Source organism: Lingula anatina, chromosome 2 (genome assembly GCF_051362555.1).
Source record: "Lingula anatina isolate TDL-2025a chromosome 2, LinAna3.0, whole genome shotgun sequence".
In the NCBI taxonomy this organism is placed as follows: Eukaryota; Metazoa; Brachiopoda; class Lingulata; order Lingulida; family Lingulidae; genus Lingula; species Lingula anatina.
The window spans coordinates 492,139-505,512 of record NC_141768.1 but is presented as its reverse complement, the minus strand read 5'-3'; positions in this window follow the sequence as shown (position 1 = coordinate 505,512).

Here is a 13,374-nt window from a genome sequence, read left to right as displayed (position 1 = left end):
ACCTGCACAGAATTCGCAACATTTTGGCATATTGTGCCACCATCTTATATTTGACGCTCTTCGCAGTAGGCTATCACTAACTGACTTAACGGAAAGCTCTTAACGATATCCGATCATGTTTAATTTACCAACAAATCGAAAATGAATTTTAGCACTGAATCTGGTAGTGAATGCTAATTTACTGCCAATACTTATCACATTTCGCTGTGTGGTATCTATTTGATGGATTACTCTGTGAAATGATACTAAATCCAATAGAAATTCAGTATTTATGTTAGATACACGACGAAATACACGTCTCAGATTTTAGATTTAAAAAACCCAATTGCATTAGTTCCTTTCACAATGGTCCTCACCTGTACATTACCCATGGGTATCTTGTATCTTTGGCAAATCACACAAATATACAAAAACATACACTTTGTAAATCTCGTCGGGGAACTGAAAAAAGTATAGTGTATAAATCAGAACCAAATATGATTATTTTTCAGAAGGCCGTATATTGATATCAACAATCTATAATAAATGCGTATTAAACCAGTAAGAGCTAATATTAGTATCAATATTCGGTGAGTCAGCTTCTCCTGCTTTGGGATATAAGGGGAAATTATTTTCACCTTCAATCCCAAATAAATTGCAGCATTGAGAAAGGTTTTATTGTAATCTACTTTGAGCCTGAGCATTGGGACTGAGTAAGTATTGGTATGTGTCGCGGTCGTAAGTCTACGAGGATAAATGAAAAACGCGGAAAGAGTTCCTAGGAAGTTCTGGGTTAGATGTTGGTACCTAACCATTCACCCCGCGCCTAATGGTACCTTACCATGAAGCCCGGGATGACAGGGATATCAAATACGTTCTATAAAGATTCACTGAAGTCTGCACGATAGGCCTATCACTTTTGCTCTGCTGCTTTTCAGAGAAGAATCATTATAATTTAAGTAATGGCTTGCTTCATGTGTTAAAACTTGAAAACAAGAGCGTGGCAGATATTGGAAATAATGCCAGATCTGTAGCCAGCAGAATGGGAGGGGGTCTTTTTCTGACAAAAAAGGTGCTTTCTAAGTGATGGCATGAATCTTGATACATTCTGATTCATTCACACTCCTGACCCCGACTCCCCCCCTCCCCCCACCAAACACGAGCAAGTATACCTCGCGATATCCTCAAACCAAATGTCTATCTACGGAATGGATCACCCACGCTTAGAATCCAATTTCAAGTCAATTCTGCAAAATGAACCTTAATTCCCCTGTTTATATAGTAACGTTTCTTATTGTTGGTAGTCCAGGAGAACGGTGGGGGATATAGGGCATTAAATCGATCATCTTGGAGACGTGAAATATGGGGCATTTCGAAGTATATGAAAACGTCTTTATTGTTTTTGTTGATTCAATTTATTTATTTATTCATTTATTTATTGGTGAGGTGGTTGGTTCCCTTAACTATATACAGACAAGGACAGGGGTTGCCTAGAACGTGGCCATTCTTGATCGACCAAGAGACAGCAATATGTTGCATATCAATAAAAAGCTTATTTCAACAGCTTTTCATTTCACATCCTTATTTTATTATGTAATGGTTTATGAGGAGATATAACACTTGATAGGTTTTCTCGGAGAAAGATTTGGACCGGTGTCAAAACTAATTAGAACCTCCACCCCATGAAAGATTGCATTTATTCGTTAGACCTAAGATTTGTCTGAAGGCATGTGTCTGTTATTTCTTAATACCAGCTCCGTTCACGAGTGTTTCAGTCCTGTTAAGGGTACCTCTGAAGTGATAATTATATAAATTGGGGTATCTTTGGAAATTAAACTCATAGCAAGAATTTGAGACACATTTCTGTTGATGCTTAAGGGGGTTATAGGATATTATTGTGTGCACATGTGCATTTATAGTGGAGTTTTATTTTTTAGGCTATAGAGATCAGGCTAAGGAAACCTATTAACCTATTAAACCTATTTTTACTCGTGTAATGGGGATTGAGGCACGAGTCGAAACATTTAGGCCTAAGACTAGGAAACGAAATCGTCGATCGTAATTATTTCAACAATGTTGGAGAGGTTATACTGTTCCTTGGTGATGATGGCAGAAAGTAAATACTGTGGATTGTTTTCTAGATGAGGATCCAACGCACACTGGATGACAAAAAAAAAAAACGATATTGATGATTTCTGGTTTTAAAAGCTTACTACATGTATCTTTTTGCTGTGTAATTGATGCAAAATAATACAAAGAAATGTTATCAAAACAACATATCCATTTACGTCTCAACAGCATCCTTGTCGAGAACGATAACAATCACCAGTTAAATATGTGATCTACAAAAAACGACACGGAAAGCAAATTTTGCAAAAGATACCAGACCACAAGAAATTGTGTTTTCACTGATACACGAGGGGCATAAACATTAATCAATCATAGTTATTGCTGACAGCATTACCCTGGAGTTGCATAATTGTACCTTAAGAAGTTTTGAGGGAGCTGGGAGCCGGAAGTGATGGCAGGTCGTAATGGCTAATTGCACACACACACACACACACACACACACACACACACACACACATACTGTCACACAAACATACATACACACACACACATATACACACACATATACACACACATACTGTCACACAAACATACATACACACACACACATACACACACACACACACTCACACATACACACACACACACACACTCACACATACATACACACACACACTCACACATACACACACTGTCACACAAACATACATACACACACACACTGTCACACATACACACACACACACACATACTGTCACACATACACACACACATACACACACACACTGTCACACATACATACATACACACACACACACACACACACACACACACTGTCATTCATACATACATACATACATACATTCAGCTTTCATGCCACCAGTTCGTTCTCCAGACGGTGGTAAGCTCGGTGTACAATCAAAAGAGTCTTAAAAACTCCTTGTTCAAACTAAAAATGTGTTACTTTACACAAAAGTTATGCCAGTGAATAGTCTAAATTGACATTTGCGGACCAGGCGCTAAGTAAAACGTGATAATAACACAATGGCGTCTTACGTTTCCCCTGTTTCACAATGACACAAGGTGAAAAGAAAACCACAAAGCCACATGATCTCTAAAGGAATTTATGATGCACACGCTATAAGGTAAGCCTAGGTTACTTCTTTTACAGAAGATTATAGCGTGAGTCGTTCTTCTGAACGAAAACAAAATACAGTTCAAAGAGGCCCAGGCAACGCTGTGTGTAAATATTTGAAACGCATCAATACAGATTAAAAAAGATAACAAAAGAGTCAGACTCTGTTGTAAAGTATTTCATCTAATGCATGTACAATGGTAAGTAATACGCTTGTCGTCAATCGCTTTTCTTATACCTACCATTACCGTTTTTATTAATTTGATTCGAGCACGCAATCCAAGATAAATTATGCAGTGACTGATGAGTGTCAACTGAAATACAGGAGACACGATGAATTCCCCGGGGAGCAAAGCAATTGTTGAGAATGAGATTATCGGCGGTATATGATCTCTTAAGTATACGACAAACAACTCCGCTTGCCAAACAAAGTGATTAAATCAGTTTTTATTGTATTGATTAAATAAAATGCATATAGTACCTGTACGTTATGTAGCCATTCTTGGTGCCTTCATCCAGATATTTTATTTAAAAAAGTTATCTCTAAAGATTGGGGTAATAATCCTAGAACGAGAAATGACTGATTACAAAAATCAGGGAATGTCTCCTTTTGTTATTCATTTTGTATTTTACGCGTATTTACTTGATTGAAACGTTTAACTGTGTTCCAGTAACTTTACACCTATTATAACCTAATATAACCTTTAACCATGGACCTAACTAGAGAAGGCCTTCTCTAATTAGGTCCATGCTTTAACATACCCCATCTCTTAACTTCCAATAGATGGACATGTCCTCAGAAGAGATTGACCTGGTTATTGTATTTATAAATAATCTGAATGTTTTATTTTGGGATGAAATGTGTTTTTTTTTTCGTTAAAGTGTCTAAATTCGTGTTAGATAGCCCGACTTCCCGCAAATATTAATAGAGTTACTAAATCCATGCCTTAATTCCCGCTTCAATTATCTGACACTATAAAACGGTAGGAAGTGATAAGATGATTGCAGTGATAAATTAGGTTGCCAATAAGACTCTCTGAAAAGATCTGTAAGATACACGTATCGGATAATCTTCGCTCCAACGACAGAAATCTGGTCATTCTTTTTAATTTTCGTCTAAGCTGTCCTCGTTAGGTGAATTCAAGGAGTTCACATCACCCTTATCAGAAAAAATAATTAGGTCTCTAATATAACCGATGTATTCTGTTGAACCACAAGTAATCACTGAGAGATGGTCTGCTGTCACAAAACGGTGATAGCCCTTAACTTGCTCCAAAAAAAGACGACCCTCTTCACTTCAAGATCAGTCTCTATCCACTTATAAAACAGGCGCCAGGTATACTTACTACTTAATCTTGTTTTCGAGTTGACTTAAATATCGGTCTTAAAGTTTAGACCAGTCTTCAGGCTATAACACAGGCCTCCATCAAGGGGAAGAGGTCCGAAAGGGGTACGATATTTTGATTGTCCACCTACAATGGCATATAAACGCAATTCACTGATTATGGCCCTGTCACACCTTGACGATTTCGCCAGCGTATGCCCGACGTGATCATTTTGATATCATACGTTGAATTGACGACGTTTTTTTTTCAATTTTTGGCGTATACATACCGTATTCATAACGAGTTCAGCGTATACATGACGTATTAGTAACTTATGTAGAACGTTTCTATTACTTATAGACACTTTATACCAACGAATGCGTAGCGTGTTACCGGCGTTCACAACTTATGCCCAACGCCAGTCTAACTTATGCATACCGCACCGCAGCGTACGGCCGACGACCACGTATTCTTGTCTCAGCCTTCTCGGATTCTCCATCTCTCGGGTGACATGCACATCTGCTCACCATGGATTCTTCAGGAGTACTGACGGGTTCCTCCTGCGAACCCCAATTTTATACCCCAATTCCACTAAACGCTGCCAACACGCCATCATACGGTAGCTCAACGTTAGCAGCACGTTCAGTAAGTTCTGGGGTTGTTCGAAACGCTCCGGCCTATCGTGCAGACTTCAGTGAATCTTTATAGAACGTATTTGATATCCCTGTCATCCCGGGCTTCATGGTAAGGTACCAACAGGCGCGGGGTGAACGGTTAGGTACCAACATCAAATACGTCTAACTACACACACTGGACAAAAGAAGTGTCACCCCTACTGAGCCAATACTATGGGGGAGGTAAATGACTGTGGAATGATATGCTCCTGGTATCATTTCATTAACATCAAATTTCACAAAAAATCACAAAATGAGAACAAAATATACATTCTACCAAAATATGCAGTTTCAAGTCCAAAATTAGTACTTAGTGACATAGCCACGTGACCTAATAATAGGTGCCAGTCTACGAAGTAAGGTTTCATATAATTGTCTGATGCGTTCAGGGCTTATGCTGGCCCAAGCATGAAAAACTGAATATAACAGAGTTTCTCTGCTGGTTAGACGGGCATTTGTAAAAAGTTTTGACATATCATTCCACACAATTTCTATAATGTTTGCATCCGGACTCTGGGCAGGCCACATCACCCTGCGAATGTCCTGTTGGTCAAACCAATGATCAACTGCTCTGGGCCTGTGACATGGAGCATTGTCATCCTGGTGAACAAATGGATAATTCCTGTCACCAAACATGTTAGTTATAGTTGGTAGCAAGCCTGACTCCAAAACATCGATATATTTCTAGTGATTCATGTTTCCATTAACCACTATCAATTCGCCCAAGCCATGGATGCTGATGCAGCCCCACACCATGATGAATATGCTGCTCCGGGTTCGAAAATTCAGTGCATGTGGTTCAAATGCTTTACCAGCAGTTTGCCAGCATAGTACCCGTCTGTCATCAGAGGTCAGACCAAAGCGACACTCATCAGAAAAATATATAGGACCAATTGTCATGAACTGTCCAGTTCCAGATCCTGTTGACCCTAGTTTACTCTACGTTGCCTGTTTTGTAACGATATAAGAGGTTTCAGTCTTGCTACCCTGCTGTTCACTCTCTGAGCATGTAACCGACGCCTAGCAATTTTCACGGACACATTCTTATGTGTGAAATTGTTCCACTGTGTTGTCAACTGACAAGCAGTGTCGAACTTTGACAACCTGGACATCAAAATCAGTCGTCGGTCTTCACGGCCAGTAGTTTTTCTTGGACGACCCATCAGAGGCAATTTGTCTCTTGATCCAGTGTTTCTATACCGAGACCAGACCCTATGCACGGTTCTGACTGAAGAATTCAATTGTATCGATATTCTGACATTGCTTATATTCCGCCTCTTCAGGTTAATAACTTGCACCTATAACCGTTAGATAATTGCCTGTATCTTGCCATATTGGAGGAAGACAGGAATAACATTTGCTATACATGTACAAGACCAACAATACAATTCAATGGTATAGCGGTTTTATACTCATTAGTCACATTATAAGTAGACCAGTACAGGCATTATAAGTACCCAAGATCTGCCTACTTTTATTACTCTGAGTTAGGGGGTGACACTTCTTTTGTCCAGTGTGTGTATGTCAATGTGCGTTAGAGATAAGTTCGATATAAGTTACACATAGGTTCAAAGCACGTTAATCATAGGTTGAACAAACGTCTTGGGTACGCTTGATATTATCTTGACGTATTACGACTTGTGAGTAACTTATACATAACGTGTGTGAACGGGTGTCAACGATCGCATAACTGATTGCCCGCGTATGCGGGACGTATGAATCATACGTTGACATACGTCGAAAAGTTTTGTGCATGCACAAAATTTTTGGACTACGTGGACGTACTACGACGTATGCCGGCGTGCTTCAGCGTGCTCTTAACATATACAAAACTTACCCATAACTTATTCGACGCACGCCAGCGTATTGGCCAAATTTTTCATACGTTGCCGTTCGCTGACTAAATCGTGAAGGTGTGACAGGGCCATTAGATGCCAAAAGCACTCAAAGTTTTTGCGTTAAATTAGCGTACTTTCACAGTGTGTTAGTATATATAATAGACTTATTATTGTTTATTGTTAACCTTTATACGGACAAATATTACTTTTTGGTAATTTTGTAAAACAGAGAAATCTCATGATTATTAAAATATAAAAAATAATCAGATTTACCAGACCCTGACGAACCTCGCTCATCAACCAATCTGGACACTGACTGAGCTCGAAGGGATGGCGGGATTTGAAACTGCCACAGATTGTTACAGAGCTATGCCGAGTGTATACAAAAGTACGGAAGCGTGTTAGGGTCACAGCAGCACACGAACGTCACAACAACACGCCCAAAACTGGTGTTGTGAGCTCGTTTAGTGTTGTGAGTTTCGTGTGTGGTGTTGTAAGTGTTGTGTGTGGTGTTGTAAGTGTTGTGTGTGGTGTTGTAAGTAGTGTGTGTGGTGTTGTGAGTTTCGTGTGTGGTGTTGTAAGTGTTGTGTGTGGTGTTGTAAGTGTTGTGTGTGGTGTTGTAAGTAGTGTGTGGTGTTGTTGTGACCCTTACACGCTTCCGTACATAAGAAAGGTTGGTAGCCAAAGAAACAACCGATTATCTCAGTGAAAGATTTTCAAGGGGAAGTCTTACACTGTGCATCTTTAATACTTGCATCATCACGTTCTGTGGTATCCCACACATGAAAGCTGTTACTCAAAAGATTCGTAAGCGTCACTGTAAAATAACCAAAGTTCAAAAATGATCCCCCAAAAATAAACACAGCACCGAAATTAAGCGTTTTGCAGTTTTGCCTGGAAAACTGTCAGATGTGTTGTTTTCCACACACACTTATTCAATATTTTCCAATTTGGATCATGTATGTTGAGAGGTGTATGAAGGTTGCACATAGGTTGCACATAGAAGGCAGTGGCGGACCCCCTGACCACCCTTCGATTTCTGAAAAAAAAAAAGAATTAGAATTTTGACAAGTTGAATCATAGTTCTAAACCGTACCAAATGGCACCTTTCACCCTCTAAAAATCCAAAATCCCCCCCCCCTCCCCATTACAAGTAATCCTGGATCCGCCACTGGAAGGGCAACATAACCAGGCCGCCGCCTAGGTTTGGTATTTGACAGCATACTGGGATGCCCCTGTTCAGAGCCCTGCGTTCACCCCATACACATCTAGTTTAATCTAGTTCATGGCAACCACCTGAATCAACACGATAAGGTAAGATACAGAGAGAACAGCTTGCTGTTTACATTGCCACAGGTAACGTAAGGTATACACAGAGAGAGAGGCTTGCCATTTACCTTACCATAAGTAACCTGCAGTATCGGATTTAGGCATTACCGCTATGTGGTCAAAGCGTCAAGAGAGAAAACCGAATGAAATGTACAAAATGGAAATACGATTTACTCAAGTAGTTCAACCAGTGTTAAGAGGAACGCCCATCTCTGAAATGTATTATTTAAATAGTTTATACAAAATCATATACTGTGTAATGGAAAACGATAAAACTCATCAAATCCCTATTCTTCCCTCATAAAAAGTATCTTATGCACAAATGTCGCTACAAGAGAACAGGCAACATCATCAGAAATCCAAATCCGAAACAAATAAGATTAAATAACCATCAATTATTACTAAAATCAATTTTTTCAATTAAAGACATAACTACACTGGTCCCTGAAACTATTCCCTGGAGGCAAGTTGAAACGGAAGACTTTTAAGTTAAAACTTGCCATATACATCACAGGTCATTTAACGTGCTCCTTCTAAACGCCCCAGATGGTTTGAATGCACGGTGCGTTGGGTACTCTTCAGAATTGTAATTATTAATCAGCGCGTAAAAATAGTAGCTTTTCCCTCTACCCACTGACCTGATATGACAGAGAGCCCTGATTATACTCTATTCTTAGAAAAACCTGTCAGACGATGTGAGCTGATTTACAATAATTCGGACAAAGTACACTCTGGTGGTAATTGCGTGGGACGTTTCAATTTGACTGAACTACAAATTAGGGCAAAGTGTCAGGGAATATCCATCCTCTTGCCGTTATTGACATAAATGTTACCAAAGAGGCCCCTGGCGTTATAGTTTCTAATGCTAAATAGACAACCGATAAGGTTCCAAATCGCTGCTGATTATCTATTGATCAGGAGATTTAAATGAAGTAGACCTATCTATCTAAAACAGTCGGGTGGGTTCAGTGTAGTTGGCCTATTTGTGGTATTATTGCATATTCCGTTTTACATGTCGGCTTATTGGCTTTTCGTTAGGCGGCCCAGCTCATTGGTTTCAGCAACGTGCAAACATCTTAATGTCACATCAATGAATATAGATGAAGAAATTGTTGTATATGCTTCAACTATAATTCTATCAGCGTGAAATGAGGTTGACATAATAGCTAGTTTTCCATTTTTTCCTCCTTGTGAAACAGATATGGAAAAGGAATTAACCGGATGTCTTTGTACGACTTGCATGGGATCTTTCAAATGTATTTAGGGTTGCAAAATGCATCGTGTTTTTTTTTTTGGCCTACGATTTTTAATTGATCACCACAGCAATGTAACACAGTCTTTTAAGTCAAACTTTCATGTACCAAACGTAACTTCTTAAAGCAGTTAAAATAAAATCTCATTGAAATTATCAAAGGTGATTATTGAGTTATCAGAGTCTTAGTTTGGTAAATTTTTTATGCCCAATGGTATAAGTTTGAAGTCGAACGCAAAGCAAAACAAGAACTGCCTACCATCAGCTTGCTATGTGGTCATAGAAATGTCATTCTCTACAATAGTTCTGGTTGGTATTGGGTAATGCATTTTTCAATTTATCTTTAATAGTACCATTTAGCTGACTGAAGGTACAGAATGTGTGTAACGTCAAAAACCCATATAGACAGGCGATTACTGAAATGAAAGCCCTTATTGATGATGAGATTAAAGCAAGTGCCAACTTTTCCAGTAAATCTGTTACGATTCAAAGGGTGACCAAGGTGGTGCCCCAAAATCTGCTTATCAAACTGCAACCATCGCCTTGTGTTATTGGAGGTCCAGAGGTAAATGTCAAACAAGGTTTCTACTAAAATCTTGGCGTTAAATACCATTTTCTGTTGACCTCAAACCATTTTTTGTAAGTGAGTTTTGACATAATGAGAGTGACAATACTTTTGAATTACAGCGGTCTAAAAGTGGATTTTGGTGCAAAAAGAGATTTAACAATGGATGTTGGATTTAGTTGGAAAACTAAATTTGCTACTGTGTATTGGGGCCAGATTCAGTTGAAAACCTTGGTGAGCATTTTTTTCTCAATTTCAATAGGGAAAATTGCTCATTTAGACCAGACAAATTGATGACTTGGTTTACGAACGCGTTGTTAGTTTCCTTAATTTTTAGGAAATCGGAATTTCTGTCGTGCAATTTTTTTAACAAAAAAAAAAAAAAAAAAAAAAAAAAAAAAAAAAAAATATGCATTGAATATTGGTTGGGTAAATGGAAATATGTCAACAATTGAGCCCAGGAATAACCTTATTAATGCTGCTGTTGTAAATAAATAAATAAATAAATAAATAAATAAATAAATAAATAAATAAACTATATTAATTAACTAAGAGTAAATATATAATAAATAAAAACAATATACATAAAATAGACAATGTGGATCTAAATATATAACAAAAACAAAATCATTAGGCCTGCTCTGCTTCTGTCATTCCTGCTGGCATAGAACCTAAATAGTTCAATTTTGGTTATACAGTTTTTAGCCTCATGAAAATTTGCTCTATTCCACTACTTACATTATCTTTTCACAGTTTTGATATTTCAAAAAGATCTTGCTGTTCATATTAAAAGATTAAGCATTAAAAAGGACACGAAAATAGCACTTGAATGTGCAGATTTTTCCCCTCAAAATATCCGACTAAACTATCCTGTGTAAAAAAAAAGAACTTGCTTGTATATCTTACATCTCAACTGATGAGCTTATCTCAAACGTAATATACGACTCCTTCATCTTATGTAATGGCAGACAAACATTAAGGCAACCATTCAGAGAATCTCATCAGAGAATACCTCTATCTTGTAAATTCATACAAAACAGTTGTGTTCATCATCAATTACGGTACATTGCTGATCAGAAGTTGGGTTACAAACCTGGCATTGCGGTAGCTGCGCTTTCGTGGCACAATTGCAGCGCATCCAAACGCATTCATTCATGTCACTGACTAGCATTAGCCCGTTTCTGCAGCTGTTACGCAGAGATCCAAAGCAAATTTGGCCAACATTAAACTAATAAAAATAAGAGGCAAAAAGGGAAATTCTTGCTAACGCTTTACTAAATATTGGCAAATTTTGGCAAAAGTGTAAGAAAAATAGTCAAAATACCATGCTAAATGCATCGCAACAATGCGATTAATTTCAGCAATATTTTATAAAAACATATAGATTATTATCTATCGAAAACAATATCAATTATTCCGAGCAACAACACAAATAAAGATTGGCTATCGAAAAGTAGGGCCTATTTATTTCCAGTAACTTTGGAGGACAAAGAGGACCAATGATTAAATGATTTCCGGGTTTAAAATGGAAATGGCAAGGAAATTAAATCCCATAATTTGCTTTTATCCAATCAATACCAATTCGATTAAATCTAAGCAGTACCCATCAATATGTTGTCCAAAGCTGTATGTTACTAGTTAAAAGACTGTTATCCAATGGCCCAGGGTCTTTAGTTGCAAACTTAAAGAGATTGGGTCGCATGAAGTTCTGTTATCATTTTCCAGGGTTGGATCCCGTGTGTTGTTACTTCTCACTGGGTTTTTCAAAATAAGGAATCGATTTTTTCAGGGCTTTCCTACCGACTTTTAATTGACAGTGACAATAAATCTTTTGAAACAATAGGTTTTGTTTAGTAATTATAATCTCTATCACATTTAATAATTTCAAGTAATATTTTTATTTTTTATTTTAAGGCAAGAACTTAGCTGCACATGCAAAGGCCATACATTAATTGGATCAAAATCTCAATTTAACTGGCATTTGAGAAAATAATTCAATGGACTGTGGATGCAGAAGATGCCACTCCTGGGTTTCGAAGAGTGGGGTTCAATTTTGAAACACCACTTATACCGGGGGCTTGTTTCACGGGAAAATCTGCTCCTGCCACAGATTGCACATTGCTATAAAGGTAATCATGGGAAAGAAGAAAATAAGCCATCCGTTTTTTTTTCACATAAGTATAGGCCTATATCACAAACTATTTCACAGTTTATTTTCAGGCCGTACCCCTGGTAATATGTTCAGTGCCTCTATCGACAGTTTTGTATAAATAGGATTGCTTCATCCATCAAACTTCTATTAGGAAAAGATTAACGTTTATCTATACCTAATATCCATTTTAATTGTCGCTATCTCTCAATGTCAGTGGTGAAAATGATCTCGTCCATTAGCATGCTAAAATCTGCAGATTCAACCGATTATTGAAAATTACCGATAGGTTTCTGTATAAGAAAAGGGGCCATGCTTCATTTATTTGCAGCATCATTAAAATCTCCGTTTAATAAATCCAAACTTTGGTATTATAAGGTTTACCTGGGGGTGTCTGGCGGGTGTATACATATCCACCGCTCGGAAGAGTGCTACACCATGGTAAATTTACATCTTAGAAAGAAAATAAATAATATAATCAAAAAAATAGAAAAATCACAAACAGAGAACGAAATAGGCCTCCTCTTTTGGTATTGAATTCGGCAACTGATTTTCGTTTTCATTTTTGACGAGGAGGTTTTAACATTCAGATGAAGGCCAAATTCTAGCACAGAAAGGTCTACAATTCAAATTCGAAAAGCACAATAAAACTGGAAGTTATTTTATAGTAGTTGTAACACCATACGCGTTAAGGACCACCTTCTACCTTGCCGGAAAGCGCACGTTCAATTTGTATCAATAGTGCGGCATACTAAAAGTACCTTTCGATAAGAATAAATATCATAGACAAAATTTAAGCCTATGCCATTTTTGTTTTGAACCTACATTGCATTGAAGTATTAGTAAGATATGTACCGATAATTTTTGAAGAGGTAATGACACCTTAAGTGTGGTAGATGTTGTTGCTATTATATTTTGAGAGTCTTTTATTGTGTGAGTTGCGACTTTTGATTCGAATGAAACTACCGGTACTTGTTTTGGAAATGAAGGTTTTTATTTCAGTAAATGGACGGAACAAATTGTAGGAAATTTGCTCAAAATATTAAAGTAGATGCAAA